General features: G+C 40.7%; 1 protein-coding gene across 3 annotated transcripts in view; it reads left to right on the top strand.

Annotated features, from left to right (window-relative positions):
• Positions 1–16762, top strand: part of NR6A1 (nuclear receptor subfamily 6 group A member 1) — a 173256-nt gene that overhangs the window by 6664 nt on the left and 149830 nt on the right. The window lies entirely within an intron of this gene.

Genomic DNA, 16762 nt, shown 5'->3' with positions numbered 1-16762 from the left:
TTGTAGACCAGGCTGGCCTCGAACTCACAGCGATCTGCCTGCCTCCGCCTCCCTAGTGTTGGGATTAAAGGCGTGCGCCACCAAGGCAGGCTGGAAGGTTGTTTTGGGGTAAAGGCTTTGTGACTATGTAGTGAGCTGAACTAGTTGCAGGTTTTCAAGGGCCATCTTTTTTATTTGTTTATTTCGGTTTTTCGAGACAGGATTTCTCTGTGTAGCCTTGACTGTCCTGGAACTCGCCCTGTAAACCAGGCTGGCCTCAAACTCAGAGATCCACCTGTGTCTGTCTCCCTAGTGCTGGGACTAAAGGCATTTGCCACCACTGCCTGACATAATGAGTTTTGGGGTTTTTTTTGTTTTTTGTTATTTTTCTCTGTGTAGCCTTGACTGACCTGGACTCACTTTGTAGGTCAAGCTGGTCTCGAGCTCATACAGATTCACTTGCCACCAAGCCTGGCTCAGTGATAAGGTTTTTAAAAATAGACTCTATCTTAAACTAACCTTTAAGAAAACACTACTTGGGCCAGGCGTGGTGGCGCATGCCTTTAATCCCAGCACTTGGGAGGCAGAGGCAGGCTGATTGCTGTGAGTTCGAGGCTAGCCTGGTCTACAAAGTGAGTCCAGGACAGCCAAGGCTAACATAGAGAGACCCTGTCTTGAAAAACCAAAACCAAACCAAACCAAAAGTAACCACTACTTGGGGCTAGAGAGATGACTGCTCAGCAGTTAAGAGCATTGACTGCTCTTCCAGAGGTCCTGAGTTCAATCTCAGCAGCCACAGGGCAGCTCACATTCAAACATACATGCAGAGAAAACACCAATGTACATAAAATAAAAATAAAATATATAGAAAAGAAAGAAAGAAAGTAAAAAAAAGAAAGAAACAAACCACCACTTGGTGTAAGCCTTTAATCCTAGCACCCAGGAAGCAGAGGTAGGCAGATCTCTGTGAGGTCCACAAAGTGAGTCCAGGACAGCCAAGGCTACACAGAAATGCTGTCTTGAAAAACCAAAAAGAGGGCCTGATGGCTCAGCGGTTAAGAGCACTTGCTACTCTTCCACAGGTCCTGAGTTCAATTCCCAGCACCTACAAGGCAACTCACAACTGTCTAACTTGAGTTTCAGAGGACTGGACACCCTCTCACAGACATACATGCAGGCAAAACACCAATGCAAATAAAATAAATAAATAAAAAGAAAAAAGAAAAACCGAAAAGAAACCACTACTTACTGAACTTTGGTATTGACATGAAAGAAAATTACACTTTTTTTTAGTACAGGTATTCTTTTTCCAGTTATAAGTCTGTGAGGCCAGATGTTCTGCTTACACTTCTAGTATACATAGGTATACTGAATGGAGGAGTAGGAGAATCTGGCTGTTAAGTCAGATATTGAAGAGATTTGTAAAATGGTGGTGTTCCTACAATTTTATATTTTATTGGAAATGCCCTAGTTAATATAGAACATGTAATAAGTTACTAGTTACTTTAAAATGAATAATAGTTTAAAGTTTTTAGGTTTATTTTCCAGTATGAAAAATATTAATACATAAATCCATATAAGACTAGCTCTTTGGGGTCTCCAGTAATTTTTCAGAGTGTAGAAGGGGTTCTTAATACCGTACAGACCAAAATATGGGAGATCTCTGATGTGAGTGAAACAATCCTTAATGTGTAAGAAGGTGGCGACTTAACCATTATTACTAGTACTATTTTGGATTTTTTCTCCTTTCTCTTCCCCCTTCCTCTCTCTTTTCTTTCTCTTTCCCCTCCCTCTGTCTTCCCTTATCGTCTCCTTTCCATTCCATTTTTTTTTTCCCTGAGATAGTGTTGTAGCTTAGGCTGCCAGGTTTATGCCTCTAATCCCAGCACCCGGGGAGGCAAGGCAGGCGGATCTCTGTGAGTTCAAGGCCAGCCTGGTCCACAAAGTAGTCCCAGTCTCCAAAAACCAAAATCCAAAATCCAAAAAAAAAAAAAAAAAAAAATGTAGCCTAGGTTACCATCAAACACTTCTTTCCTTAGGTTGTCAGTACTGAGGTACATGCAAGCACCACCACCAAGCATCAATGCCTGATGACTTTGGTTCTTTTTTTCCTCCATATGGATTTTAAAAAAATGTACTTTGTGTTCTTCCTGCATGTATGTTTGTGTGAGGGTGTCAGATCACATAGAATAGGAAGTACAGTCAGTTGTGAGCTACGAGCTGTCGTGTGGGTGCTGGGATTGTACCTTGGTCCTTTGGAAGAACAGCTAGTGCTTTTAACCACTGAGCCATCTCTCCAGCCCCATGGGTCTTTTACTAGAATACAGAGTATATTATTTTGTTTTCTCTGTTTGAAGCTAAGTGGAATGTGACACAGTTTGCTGTCTTTGAGCTCTGATAATCCATTTGTTTTTTTTTTTGTTTTGTTTTGTTTTTGAGACAAGGTTTCTCTGTGTAGCCTTGACTGTCCTGGACTCACTTTGTAGACCAGGCTGGCCTCGAACTCACAGCGATCCGCCTGCCTCTGCCTCCCGAGTGCTGGGATTAAAGGCGTGCGCCACCACACCCGGCCCGATAATCCATTTGTTATTTCTTCATGAAGCTTGTTGCTTGGTTTTTGTCTTGGGCAGCAGTTTTCCTGCAAGAAGCATATACTTAAAGTTGTGGAACCAAATCTGGTAACAAAACGAGTAATATTCATTGTAAAATACTCAGGTTACTTTAAAGAGAAGAATAACATGCTTGTGTGAGGCCCCACAGGCCAGCTTGATCTAGATAATTCCTTACTGAGCCTTTCCTCCAGGTGAGTTGATTGAGTTGACAATTAAAACTAACATGCCTATGGGCTAGTGAGATGGCTCAGCAGTTAAGAGCAATTGCTGTTTTCCAGAGGACCAGAATTCAGTTTCTGGTCCAAGTCGGGCTGCTCATAAATGGCGGTAGCTCCAGCTTCAGGGGTTTGGATTTGTACCCACACACAAGCACACATACATACACATAAATAAAATAAAATAATAATGTAGCAAAGGAGCTGGCTTATTTACATTCCTTAGGCAAGAATTTTTTAGGGACTATTTTTGAAGTTGTTGGTTTGCTTTCAGCCTAGTTTTCACTGAGACAGTAATGAAGTGTGCATAGAAGCAGCTGCTCCTGTGGCCTGAGAATACCCTTTCTTAGTGTGAGTCACGCTTTAGTGTTAGTCAGTTACTGTGTTGTTAAGAGAGATTTACTCCCTGGTTAGTTGCTACCTAGAACTCATTCTATAGAACTTGCTGGCTGAAGAAATGTCACATAATGGTGTGAATAACAATTGGAAGTTACTGCATCAGAACCTAGTTTGAGTAAGTAAGGAAAAGTCACTTAAGTGTTTGGGGGTTCTGTCCTAAGAGCTCTATAATTATCTTCGTGTTTGAGAGTTCAGCTCATTACAAATGTGTTCTATGGAATTTGCAGCTTGATTATAAGGAAATTATACGCTTATCTTTTGATGCCTGGATTTTATATTTCAGATTAAGTCTTTAAATGAGCTCTTTAGTTGAGTCAAATGATTTTAACCCAATTGTTTAAGCCAATCCTTTTCTTCCTCCCTGTTGATACTGTACCCTTTAAATCTGACTTAGCCTTTCAGTCCTTTCACCAAAGATGCCTTTTCAACAGGATAATAAACCACCTGGGGAAACCCCCTGCTGACATCATTTAGAGGGCTTTGTTTTTTTGGAAGTGCTGCTAGTGCCAACCTGGGAGGAAGGGTGTTAGTTAAATGGTGTGAGAGGCAAAGAGCAGGGACTGGAGCAGCGGTTCTCAGCCTTCCTAACACTGTGACCCTTTTATACAGTTCCTCATGTTGTGGTGACCCCAACCATAATATTATTTTCATTAGTACTTCATAGTTGTAATTTTGCTGCTGTTATGAATCGTAAATAGTGCATTTTCTGATGGTTTTAGGTGACCCCTGTGAAAGGATCGTTCGACCTCCCAAAGGAGTTGTGACCCACAGGATGAGAACCATAGGACTGGAGTGTAACTCAACGAAGATCCTGGCTGTGTAGCCTTGTCATGTCCTTTCTCTGAATTTCAGTTTTCCCCTTATTAGTAGCTAACTTGTAGTGTTTATACATTATTTTAAGCCTCTTCCATATGTTTAACTTACTTCTTCCTTATAACCCTGTGAGCCACGGACTCTGTTATGCCTGTTTTACAATTTAGAAACTGAGGCCAGGGACCTAGAGAGGTAGTTCATCTGTTAATGGCTCTTGCCTCTCAATACTGAGAACTCCGGAAGCTGCTCCTTCAAGTTCACATGCCTGCCTGTGTACACATATGCTGTAATTGTTTGTTTTGTTTTGTTTTTTAAAGAAAAACCAACTCTGAAGCTCATAGAGTTTAAGCCTCCACTCCATTTCACATAACAGGCTAATGATTTGTTTTTTAGGTTAAATATCCCCATCTCCCTCCCTCCCTCCCTCTTTCTTTCTTTCTTTCTTTCTTTCTTTCTTTCTTTCTTTCTTTCTTTCTTTCTTTCTTTCTTAAACTATTTATTTAGTACGCAGTGTTCTGCCTGCATGTATGCCTGCAGGCTGGAAGAGGGCACCAATCTCATTCCAGATGGCTGTGAGCCACCATGTGGTTGCTGGGAATTGAACTCAGGAACTCTGGAAGAGCAGACAGTGCTCTTAACCTTTGAGACATCTCTCCAGCCTTCTCTATATATTTCTAATGTCTCTGAAATTGCCTGATGGTGTACTAGGATTAGGGACAAGGTCTGTGAAGTACTAAGCACAATGTTTACCCCAAAACAGACATCTGAGATTGCAGGCTACTTATATTTGTTGAGAAAGTCCAGAATTTAGCTCCAATAGATGAAAGTCACAAAATCCACTTTGTGTTGGAAGCAACGGTTTCTTCTTCATTGCATGATGGATTTTTTGTTTGTTTGTCTTTTGTTTTTTGTTTTTGTTTTTCGAGACAGGGTCTCTCTGTGTTAGCCTTGCCTGTCCTGGACTCACTTTGTAGACCAGGCTGGCCTTGAACTCACAGTGATCCACCTGCCTCTGCCTCCCGAGTGCTGGGATTAAAGGTGTGCACCACCACGCCTGGCTTCAGCAGTGTGTTTTAACAAGTTCATTGAAGCTAATTCTAAAGTTTGATGGGTCCTCCTGAAACTAGAACAAAGTTTCTATTTAGAAAGTTGGTTCTCCTTATAATTTAAAAGACACTAGATATCCAAGATTAAGGTGAAATGGCTAATAAGCTGTTTGACTGAATTTGAGGAAAATGTGGCCTTTTTGCCTACAACCTTTTTCATCTCTTTTTTAAAAATTTATTTATTATATATACAGTATTCTGCCTGTGTATATTCCTGCCTGTGTATATTCCTGCATGCCAGAAGAGGGAACCAGATCTCATTGTTGTGAGCCATCATGTGGTTTCTGGGATTTGAACTCAGGACCTCTGGAAGAGTAACCAGTGCTCTTAACCTCTGAGCAATCTCTCCAGCCCCAACCCTTTTCATTTCTGATACACAAATGCTGGTTATATGAAAAGGGAGATCCAGTTCAAAGAGGTTGATCAGGCCTTCTGCAAATGGAATTATAAATGCTAGTGGCCTAAGGCACCTCCAAGCTGGTATGCTTGGGTTCTGGTTCTCTCTCTGTCTTAAAAGTATGATGTCTTAAAAAAAAAAAAGTATGATGTCTTATGGATATACCTATAAAATAAGACTAAATTCATTAATCCCTGGAATGATTTTCCAGCTTTCTGATGGGAATGAATTGGAAGAATAGGAAGTTGGGATTTAAGGAGCTCTGTATAAACAAACTCTTCACATTTCAGCCTCAGAGGTTTGGATTTCAGCTACTATCTCCCCCTCCTCCTCCTCCTCCCCCTCCTGCTCCTGCTCCTCCTGCTCCTCCTTCTTCTCCCCCTCCTCCTCCTCCTGCTCCCCCACCCCCTCCTCCTTCTTCTCCCCCTCCTCCTTCTTCTTCTCCCCCTCCTCCTCCTTCTTCTCCCCCTCCTCCTCCTTCTTCTCCCCCTCCTCCTCCTCCTGCTCCCCCACCCCCTCCCAGACAGGGTTTCTCTGTGAAGCCATGGCTCTTCTGGACTCACTTTGTAGACCAGGATGGCCTTGAACTCACAAAGATCTGCTTGCCTCTGCCTCCTAGAGTGCTGGGATGACAGGTGTGCATCATCACGCCCTGCTATCTAATAATTTTTACATACATGTTGTCTCTTTTTATATTAGAAGGCCTGGTTTCTGTAAAGTGTACAGTCATGAGACTTATGTGTAAATTCCTTGGAAGTCACCTTTCTGTTTATAATTAAGAGTGCTAACATTATGGTGATTTGTAGTGTAAATTTGAGAGAAATTCAAGTTTTTGTTTTGATTTTTTAAACAGGATCACCTTCCCCCCCCTCCCCCCTTTGTAACCTGTTTCTGCCACACTTTCTCTTTTGTGAGTAGTTTCACTTAGTGATTTCAGAGGTTTCCCTTATTCCTTGTAAAGGGATTTTTAGCAGGAAAACTCATTTAGTATCAAGAAGACTACCATCTTCTGAAGATCAAATGTCTTGCATTTGAGAACATTGATTTAGAGCACGATAAAGAAAATTGCAAAACAGAAGGGAAACCTTAAATGCTGCAGAACTGTGAAAGGGGAGCCCAGCAGGAAAGGGGCAGCTGTGCCATGGGGGAGGGGCAAGTGGGGAGTGCAGCCCAGAGCTGCTTCTGAAATACTCATCAATCATTTTACTGGCACCAGGAAGCCATCATCCTTTAGAGAAGAGAGCTTAATCAGTCACCTAATGTGGGAAAGTACAATTGCTTTTCCCCACAAATTTCCTTTCTTGCTGACAAACTGAATCTCAAAGATGATGCTCAGGATGCAATCGATTATGTCAGTTACTGAAATACTGTGATGAGAATTGAAGATGAAATTTCCTGTCTGCTGTGAGCATATTCCAAAAATATTTCACATAAGTTTGCTTTTCACACATTTCCATTCATTAAAAGCTTAGAATTTATGGGTAACTTGTAAAGTATTGTAAATTTATTCTCAGACAGCTTAGTTTTGCAAATGCTTTGTTTGTAAAGCAGTGCTACAGCATTGTGTAAGGGGCATATTCTGGGGAGCAACAGTTGGAAATGCTTGCATACAAATACAGGTGGGAGGGCTTTGTTAGCTTGTATTTAGGTTTTAAATAGTGATTTCTTGTGAGTTGAGTTACCAGTTGCTTCCTGGGCTTTAGGCATAAGCTCCTTAACAATTTGCTGTTTTTAAGATTGAAAATACAACCCTACTTTCTTTCTATCTTTTTTGTTTTTTTGAGACAGAGTTTCTCTGTGTAGCCTTGGCTGTCCTGGACTGGCTTTGTAGACCACACTGGCCTCGAACTCACAGCAATCCGCTTGCCTCTGCCTCCTGAGATTAAAGGCGTGCGCCATCGCCGTCTGGCGCCCAGTTTACTTTTGAAGTACCATTTTTTTTTTTTAACTTTTTCTTCTTAGCTTCTTTTTTTTTTTTTTTTGAGGGGATGTTTGTTCTTTTTGTGACCAAATGGTAAAAACTCTGGCTTCTTATTTTATTTTTCTTTTTAAAAGTATTTTATTTATTTATTTTATGTATATTTCTGTCTGAATGTACAGAAGAGGGCATTAGAGGGTCTAGATAGATGGTTGTGAGGTGTTGCTGAGAATTGAACTGCAATAACTTTTATTTTGAAGGAAGTACTTAAGCTACAGGTAGCATTGGGACATTGGTCTGCTATTTGCTTTGTTCTTCTTATTTGACAGATAAAGTAATTTCTAATAATAATATATATCTATATATTTTTTTCTTCTGAGAGAGGGGGACAGGTATGCATACTTTGTTTTGTGTGTGTGTATGTAGGTGTGTACTGGAGGCCAGAGTTTGACTCCTAAATAAATCTCTGTTTTTTTACTGAGACAGGGTCATTGACTGTGAGATTTAGTCTAGCTATCCAGCTAGGATTACAGACAAGCTGGCCTTGGCTGTTGTGAGCTGACTTCTGGTTTTTACACATCCATGGCAAACACTCTCCACTGAGCCGGTTCCCTAGCCCCACTTTTTTGAATCTTTGAGATTCTACTACTGTTTTTCCTCCTACATTTTGCTTCTAACCTCCTACCTCAGTCTTTTCATCATGGGCAGAGCAGTGCTTGCAGACCCTTCTGCTGTTGGGGGCTTCTTCTCAGGGATTGTTGTTGAATAGGTGATGGCAAACACTTTGCTAGTTGTTATTTTAAAAGAATGGTGTGTATTTGAATACAGTTATATCATTTCCATGTCTTCAGCAACTGAGTGGGTGGGATTGGAAAATTAGGCACATGGAAGGAGAAATTAAATGAATTTCTTTAGAAATAAGCATATTTTTTTAATAGGTTCCTGATCCTGCTTAGAGATTTATGGCTAGAAGACCTAAGTTATCTCAGAATAATTTGTAAGGTTCTTGCAACCTTTATTGTTGTCATTTTATTTTATTTTATTTTTTATTTGCGATGAGATTTCTCAGTGTAAACCAGGGGGGTGCCAAATTTAAGAGCTCATCTTGCCTCAGCCTCTCAAGTGCTGGGATTAAAGGTGTGCACCAGCACATCTAGCTCACTCAGAAGGTTTTTTTTGCTTGTTGTTTTGGTTTTTTGAGACAGGTTTCTCTGTGTAGTCCTGGCTGTCATGGACTAGCTTTCTAGACCAGGCTGGCCTTGAACTCACAGCGATCTGACTGCCTCTACCTTCCGAGTGCTGGGATTAAAGGCGTGCGCCACCACACTTGGCCCCAGAGAGGTTTTCTTTCTTTTTTTTTTTAATACTTTAATTTTAATTTATGTGCGTTGGTGTGAGAGTGTCAGATCTTGGAGTTACAGACAGCTATGAGCTGCCATGTGGGTGCTGGGAATTGAACCCAGGTCCTTTGGAAGAGCAGGCAGTGCTCTTAACCACTGAGCTATCTCTCTAACCCCCACGCTCAGAAGTTTTTGTAGTAGTGGTTTCAGAGTGAAATAGAAACATTTTTGGAGCCTAGGTATCTATAAAATTTTAATTAGAAGTAAGTTAAAAGTCAAAGAGTCCTGTAGTCACTTAAGTTTTTATTGGTTGAGAGTGAGCACAGACATTTGAAGAGTGTTGTTTTGTTTCTTTGCACTTGCTACTGGTTGGCAGAACTTGAAGTTCAGAAGTTTTTAAAATATTGCTAAAATTATCTATTTTTATTTTATGTGCATTGGTATTTTGCTTCCATGTTTGTTTGTGTGAGGGTGTCAGATTCCCTGGAACTGGAGTTATAGACAGTTGTGAGCTTCTATGTGGGTGCTGGGAAGTGAACCCAGGTCCTGTGGAAGAGTAGCTAGTGCTCTTAACTGCTAAGTCATCTCTTCAGTCCCAGATTTTATTTTGTTGTTATTTATTTATTTTTAAAAAATATTTATTTATTTATTATTATGTATACAGGCTGCATGTACACCTGCAGGCCAGAAGAAGGCTTTAGGTCACATTATAGATGTTTGTGAGCCACCATGTGGTTGCTGGGAATTGAACTCAGAACCTCTGGAATAGCAGCCAGTGCTCTTAACCTTTGAGCCATCTCTCCTGCCAGATTTTATTTTATTTTGTTTTTTCAAGACAGGTTCTGAGTCTGTCTGTGTTAGCCTTGGCTGTCTTGGGCTTGCTTTGTAGACCAGGCTGGCCTCGAACTCAAAGTGATCCGCTTGCCTCTGCCTCCCAAGTGCTGGCATTAGAGGCATGTGCCACCATGCTCAGCTCCTAAGTTTTATTTTTTATAATATTTTTCTAATAAGTGGGCTGGGTGGGTGCACACTTTTATTGGGAGGCAGAGGCAGGTGGTTCTCTAAGTTCGAGGCCAGGCTGGTCTACAGAGCAAGTTCTAGGACAGCTTGTAATATACACAGAGAAACCCTGACTCAGAAAAAAAAGAAAGAAAGAGGGGAAAAGAAAGAAAGAGAATAATCCATCTGCTCTTTCCCTGGTCTGTATGAGTGGATGTTTTGTCTTCAAATCCTGTTTGGTAATTAAAAGTCTTGAAATTACCTTGAATCTGGCTGAACTATAAAAGCTGTTAACTTTATAGTGTTTGTTGATTTCCGAAGAGATGAGGTAGAAAGTCTCCTACTAGCTACAACACAAGTGCCTTGGGTGTACACTGAAATAATTAATAGCATACTCTTAAGTATAAAAGAGAAGCTCAAAATAGACTACAAAATGTCATTTATTTGTTGAGCATTTAAAATGTGTACTTGAAAGGGTTTAAGGTATGGCGGCATTTTATAGAGTGTCACTTTGTGCTATTCAAACTTGCTAAAAAGATCTCTCTTTACCATCGTAACATCAAAAAAATTTTTGACCCTAGTAGGGAATCAGAAGGAAATATTTCAACATACTTTAGAATTAACAGTTAATGGTCTTCAAATATTTCATAGGAAAGAGCAGGGACTTCGGTAGTAAGAGTTTTTGATTATACTCAGGCAGTGTAAAGTAAACATTAATATTTACAAAGTGTGTGTGTGTCCATTTCAGTGCTACAAGATTTGTTTTGTAATCTCATGAGCAGTAGCTTTGTCCTGGCTGCATAAATAAATAAATGGTGCTTCTGTTTAGATTCTCCACATACTACCTCATTTTATGGTCCAGTAATACTAGTGATTCTACATCATTAATCATTGTCTCTCAAAACAAAACAGCAAAACCAAGATTAACTCGGCTCTAATTTAAGGTTTGTGTTCTAACACAGTGGTTCTCAACCTTCCTAATGTTGTGACCCCATTGTGTCACATTGTGGTGACCCCAACCATAAAATTATTTTCATTGTTACTTCATAATTTTGGTCCTATGAATCATAATGTAAATATCTAATATGTGACCTATGTGGAAGGGTTGTTTGGCTGCAAAGGGGTTCCATCCCTCAGGTTTAGATCTGCTGCTCTCACACATCTGCCAGACACTACAACAGAACAGGTATTGAAATAGTTTTCCCTTCGCATACTGCTGAAGTTTCTCAACTACAACAACTGCTTACTTAGAGGTTAGGGTGGGTGGCATTATTTTGGTAAAGTTAAGCGTATATCCATTTTACTTTAGGAATCCTATTTCCTGTTGTTGTTGATGATGTTTTTAAAAAAATTTATTTATTTATTGTTTATACAGTTTTCTGCCCACATGTGTGCCTGCACACCGGAAGAAGGCACCAAATCTCATTGTTGATGGTTGTGAGCCAACATGTGATTGCTGGGAATTGAACTCAGGACTTTTGGAAGAACAGACAATGCTCCTAACCTCTGAGCCATCTCTCCAGCCCGTTGGCGGTGTTTTGAGATGGGTTTTCTCTGTGGAGCCTTGGTTGTCCTAGACTCACTTTGCAGACCAGGTTGGCCTCCAACTCACAAACATCCTCTGGCCTCTGCCTCCTGAGTGCTGGGACTAAAGGCGTGCACCACCATGCCTAGTAATTTTATTTTTTTTGTCTTTTGTTTCTTTAATCTGTCTTTTAGTGAGGGTTCTCTATAGTAATAGAATTTATAGAATGAGTCTTTCTATATAGAAAGGGGATTTATTAGCATGATTTACACAGGATGCAGTCTAGCTAATCCAACAATGGCTGGCTATGAATCCAGCCACCAAGTCCAAGAATCCAGTAGTAGTTGCTTAGTCTACTACAAGGCTGGGTGGGTGTCTTAGCCGAGTCTTCAGGATACACTGCAATCCTGAAGAAGTTGGTTCTAGTGCCAGTGAAAGAAAGGACTTGCTAGCAAGGCGAGGGCAATCAGGCAAAAAGCAAAAGCTTCTTTCTTTTAGAAGGTGTAGGGCTCAGATTAAAGAGAGATGTGTCTTCCCGCCTCAAGATCTGGATTAGAAATTGATATTCCAGCCGGGCTTGGTGGCCCACACCTTTAATCCCAGCACTCAGGAGGCAGAGGCAGGTGGATCGCTGTGAGTTCAAGGTCAGCCTGGTTACAAAGAGAGTCCAGAATGGCCAAGATAACACAGAGGAACCCTATCTTGAAAAAACAAAAACAAAACAAAACAAAACAAAACAAAACAAAACAAAACAAAAGAAGTTGATCTTCCTACTTCAAATTAAGCAAAAATCCCTTACTGTGGTATGCTCTTCACTTTTGGGTTTTAGTTAATTCCAGATGTAGTCAAATTGATAACTGAGAACAGCCATCGCAATCTGTAAAGTTAATATGATAAGTTTCCTGAAATCCAACTTGTCGAAAACCAGTTTGCCACACATCCAATTACTTATATCTGATTCAGTAATTAGTTTGCTGAATCAGCTTTGCATAATTTACAGTTGTTAATCTCCTGCTGTTCTGTGATTTCCCTTCTCCCATTTTCCTTCCTGGTTTCTTTTCTATTCTCTGTAGCAAAACCTAGCAGTATATCTCTACCAGTCAAGGCCTTTTGCTGTCCTAGTTCTTTCTCTCCAGCAAATTAAACATTCTTGAAAGTAGTATTACTTTATTGTTTGATTTTAAACTTGTCAGAAATACTGAAAAGGCAGGCAAAATGTCCCATGTGTGAGAATTGTTATAAGCCTGTAAATCTAGAAATTGGCCTGGATATCTGGATATCTAGTCCTTTCATGAATCAGCTTGGAATTAACCTCATGTATGGGTTTGGGAGAAATGAAGCCATATATGTAAAGTGCCTATTATCATACAGTGGTAGGATGTAATAAGTACTTAGTGTTGTTTTTGTCTCTTCCCCTTCTCTTTCCTCTCTTCTCCCTTTCCCCTCCCCATGGTCCACCTCTCCTCTGCTTTATACCGTCCCCTTCTTTCCTCTCCTCCCATGTGCTCTTCCTTTCTCTCTCTCTCTTTCTCTTTGTGTAGCCTTGGCTGTCCTGGTGTCACTTTGTAGACTAGGCTGGCCTTGAACTCACAGCGATCCACCTGCCTCTGCCTCCCGAGTGCTGAGATTAAAGGCATGCGCCACTACCAGGCCTCATTCTCTTCTTTTGTCAGGTTTTCTGGAAGCACTTTTCAGGGTTCAACTCACCTGTGGTTTCTAGCACGGTAGTAGATGCTGAAGACTGACCAGGAGTTCTTAACCTGTAGGGAGTTGAAGGACCCTTTCACAGGGCTGACTAAGACCATCAGAAAATACAGATATTTACATTATGATTTGTAACGGTAGCAAAATTATAGTTCTGAAGTAGCAATGAAATAATTTTATGGTTGGAGGTCACTACAGTATGAGGCACTGTATTTAAAGGGCTGCACCATTAGGAAGGTTGAGAACCTCTGGTCTAGACTCTTGTATTGAATTTGTCCAAATGAAATGCCTTAAAACAACAACAACAACAACAACAACAACAACAACAACAACAACAACAAGTCAAAGTGTTGGTGTCGTGGCATGTGTGCGGAAGTTGGAGGGCAGCATATGGAGTCATTGTCTTTTCATTCTGGCTCCTGAGCGTTTGGAGGCAAGTGCTCTTACCTACTGAGGAGTCTTCAGCCCTAAGCTTCTAGCTTGGGCGTCTGTGGTCGAGTGGCCTTCCTTCCTTCCTTGCTTCCTTCTTACCCCACCCTTGGGAGCCAGACTTCCCATGGTTTAAGATAGGTACTACTTGTTCTATAGCGCTTTATTCCCGGTCACTTGCATGCAACTAGGATTATGAGTCCCAGGAGAGCAGACTTCAGCGTTTTCAGGAAAGCGAGGTCCCCAGAGGAACTTACTGGGGAGCAGTTCAACTAAAGCACATGCTCCCTCTTTTAACACACAGGGAGCCTGGCGTTCCCAGCCCCCACGCAAAGCTTTTCCCTGGAGTTCTCTCTAAGTGCTTTCTGATCATATCCTTAAAAAGAAAAGGAACAAGTAGGTGTTAGAGACTGAGAACCAGACATTGTGCTACATTAACTCATGTGGTCATGTCTACATTTCCTTTGAAAGATGATACAAGCCCATATTATAGATGAGTGAACCGAGACTTAGAGTTGAAATTAACATTACTTAACACAATTATTCCAGTACATCAGTCACCCTTCCAGTTCTGGGGGATTGATTGAATCCTGCATGTAAGTATGTCTTCTAAACCAATATTTTTCAGACTTCCTCTTTCTTGTATAAGTTCTTTTATTTAATATTTTAAATATCAAATAATAATATTTTGCAAATCACAACTTTTCTTTTACATTTATCTACTCATTATATATGTATGTGTGTGCATGAGTTCTTGGCACAGTATTTGTATGGAAATCAGAAGGCAACATTTGGGAGTTGGTTCTCTGTACTATGTAAACTAAAACTTTCATTAGATAAGTCCCTGCTGGCTTAGAACTCAGTATGTAGACAGGCTGGCTTCAAACTCACAGAGATCTGCCCACCTCTTCCTGAGTGCTGGGATTAAAGCATGGGCCACTATGCCTAGCTGCCACGGCTTCTTTTTTTTTTTTTAAATGATATGGAGAGATTTATTTGGGGGAAGGAAAGGGGAGAGGAGTTAGGGCCTGAGTGGGCCATGAGGGTAGAGAAAGACTCTGTGTGTGTGTGTGTGTGTGTGTGTGTGTGTGTGTGTGTGTGTATAAAGGGGGAGGAAAGGGAGGCACACCTAAGGGAGACAGACAGAGAAGGGGAAACCTGAGAAAGTGAGATTGCAAGAGCAGTACCATAGCTTTTTAAGGAGAACTTGTGCTACCCTAAATGAAGTTATTTACCAAACTATAGAACACTAAAGGTAAATTTAATAAAAACAAGATTGTGGCCGGGCATGGTGGCGCACGCCTTTAATCCCAGCACTCGACAGGCAGAGGCAGGCGGATTGATGTGAGTTCGAGGCCAGCCTGGTCTACAGAGCAAGTCCAGAATGGCCAAGGCTTCACAGAGAAACCCTGACTCAAAAAACAAGAAAAAAAATAAAAAACAAGATTGTGTTAAGTTCTAGTCATATGGGGAATTGCTTACCAAAGTCTCTGATTAAACCTTTGCTGTAAAGGGTGACTAGTAAGCATTAGAGAGGCCACACACAGGTCAGACTGATGTCGATGTCATCAGAAAGGTTTACAGGGAACTGAAAAAATAATACCTGGTTTTGTTTGTTTGTTTTGTTTTTCAAGATAGAGTTTCTTTGTGTAGCCTTGAGAACTCGCAGAGATCCACTTGCCTCTGCTCCTGAGTGCTAGGATTAAAGACATGTTCCACCACACCTGGCTAGCGTGATTTTCATTTTAGGTAAATTAGAAAGCATTGGGGCTTTAAAATTTATAATTATTATAAATTTGATTGCCACTTTAGTGCCACTTTGTTAATAAACAGATACCTGATATAATTACCCTGATTAGACCTGATATAACTACCCTATTAGAATCTAGATAATAATTTGATTTAAAAAACTGGTATTATGAGGCTGGAGATATGGTTTGATGGTTAAGAGCTCTGGTTGCTCTTCTAGAAGATGGCCATTCCCCCGAACCTACATGGCAGCTCATGACTGTAGCTCCAGTCCCAGAGGATTCTCTTTCGCCCTCTGTCACCAGGCACATACGTGGTACACAGACATACATGTAGGCAAAATACACACGTTCAATAAATAAATAAGTCCTTAATGCGTATGGGTGTTTTGCCTACATGTATGCTTGTGTACCACGTTCGTGTCTGGTGCCTTCAAAGGCTAGAAGAAGGCATCGGATACATATGGTTGTGAGTTGCCATGTGTATTCTGGTATTCAAAGCCAGGTCCCCTGAAAGAGTAGCCAATGCTCTTAACTGCTGTGTTCTCTTTTTAGCACATAATTTGGTTTTTAAATAAAGACTTAGTAGATTATGGGTATGTTTGCGTACACTCAAACATATGTGTGGTGCCAGGAAGAGGGTGAATCCTTGAGATCTGGAGTTACAGGCATTTGCTAGAGAACCAGGTTGCTATGTGGGTGCTGGGATCCAAGCTCCAGTTGTCATGATGGCATAGCAAATATTCTTGCCTGCTGAGTCATCTCTCTGCTATACTTTGATTTTCAAAGATACTTTTCTTTTTACTTTAAAAAAAATATTTATTTATTATGTATATAGTGCTCTGCCTGCATGCACACCTGCAGGCCAGAAGAGGGCATCAGATCACAGTATAGATGATTGTGAGCCAACATGTGGCTGCTGGGATTGAACTGAGGACCTCTTGAAGAACAGTCAGTGCTCTTAACTGCTGAGCAATCTCTCCAGCCCAAGATACTTCTTTTTTAAAAGGTAATTTCCTCCCCTTTTGTTGTTTTCATTTTTTTTGGACACAGGGATTCTCTGCGTCTTTGGCTGTCCTGGAACTCACTCTATAAGCCAGGCTGGCCTTGAATTCAGAGATTCATCTGCCTCTGTTTCCAAGTGTTGAGATTAAAGGTGTGCACCACCACTTCCTGGCTTATATTTTATTTATTTAGGTTTATCAAGACAGGGTTTCTTTGTGTGATAGCTGTGGCTGTCCTGGACTCGCTTTGTAGATTTATTTAATTTTGCATTTTGACGGTTTCTTCAAATACAAAGGGAAGAGTTTTATAACTTTGTTTTAAAAAGTTTGTTGTACATATTATTATTACATGAAGAGGCTTCCAGCCTGAATAATAATAATAATAATAATAATAATAATAATAATAATAATAATAATATCATTATTAATTAATTAATAATGCAAATTAGGGCTGGGCATAGTGGTGCACTCCTTTAATCCCAGCACTCGGGAGGCAGAGGCATGTGGATCTCTGTGAGTTCGAGGCCAGCCTGGTCTACAAAGGGAGTCCGGGAGAGTCAAGACTACACAGAGA

The sequence above is a fragment of the Acomys minous genome, assembly GCF_964271855.1.
Source record: "Acomys minous genome assembly, chromosome: 10".
Lineage (NCBI taxonomy): Eukaryota > Metazoa > Chordata > Mammalia > Rodentia > Muridae > Acomys > Acomys minous.
Note: the sequence above shows the minus strand (reverse complement) of the source record. Positions and strands in the feature narration are given on the sequence as shown.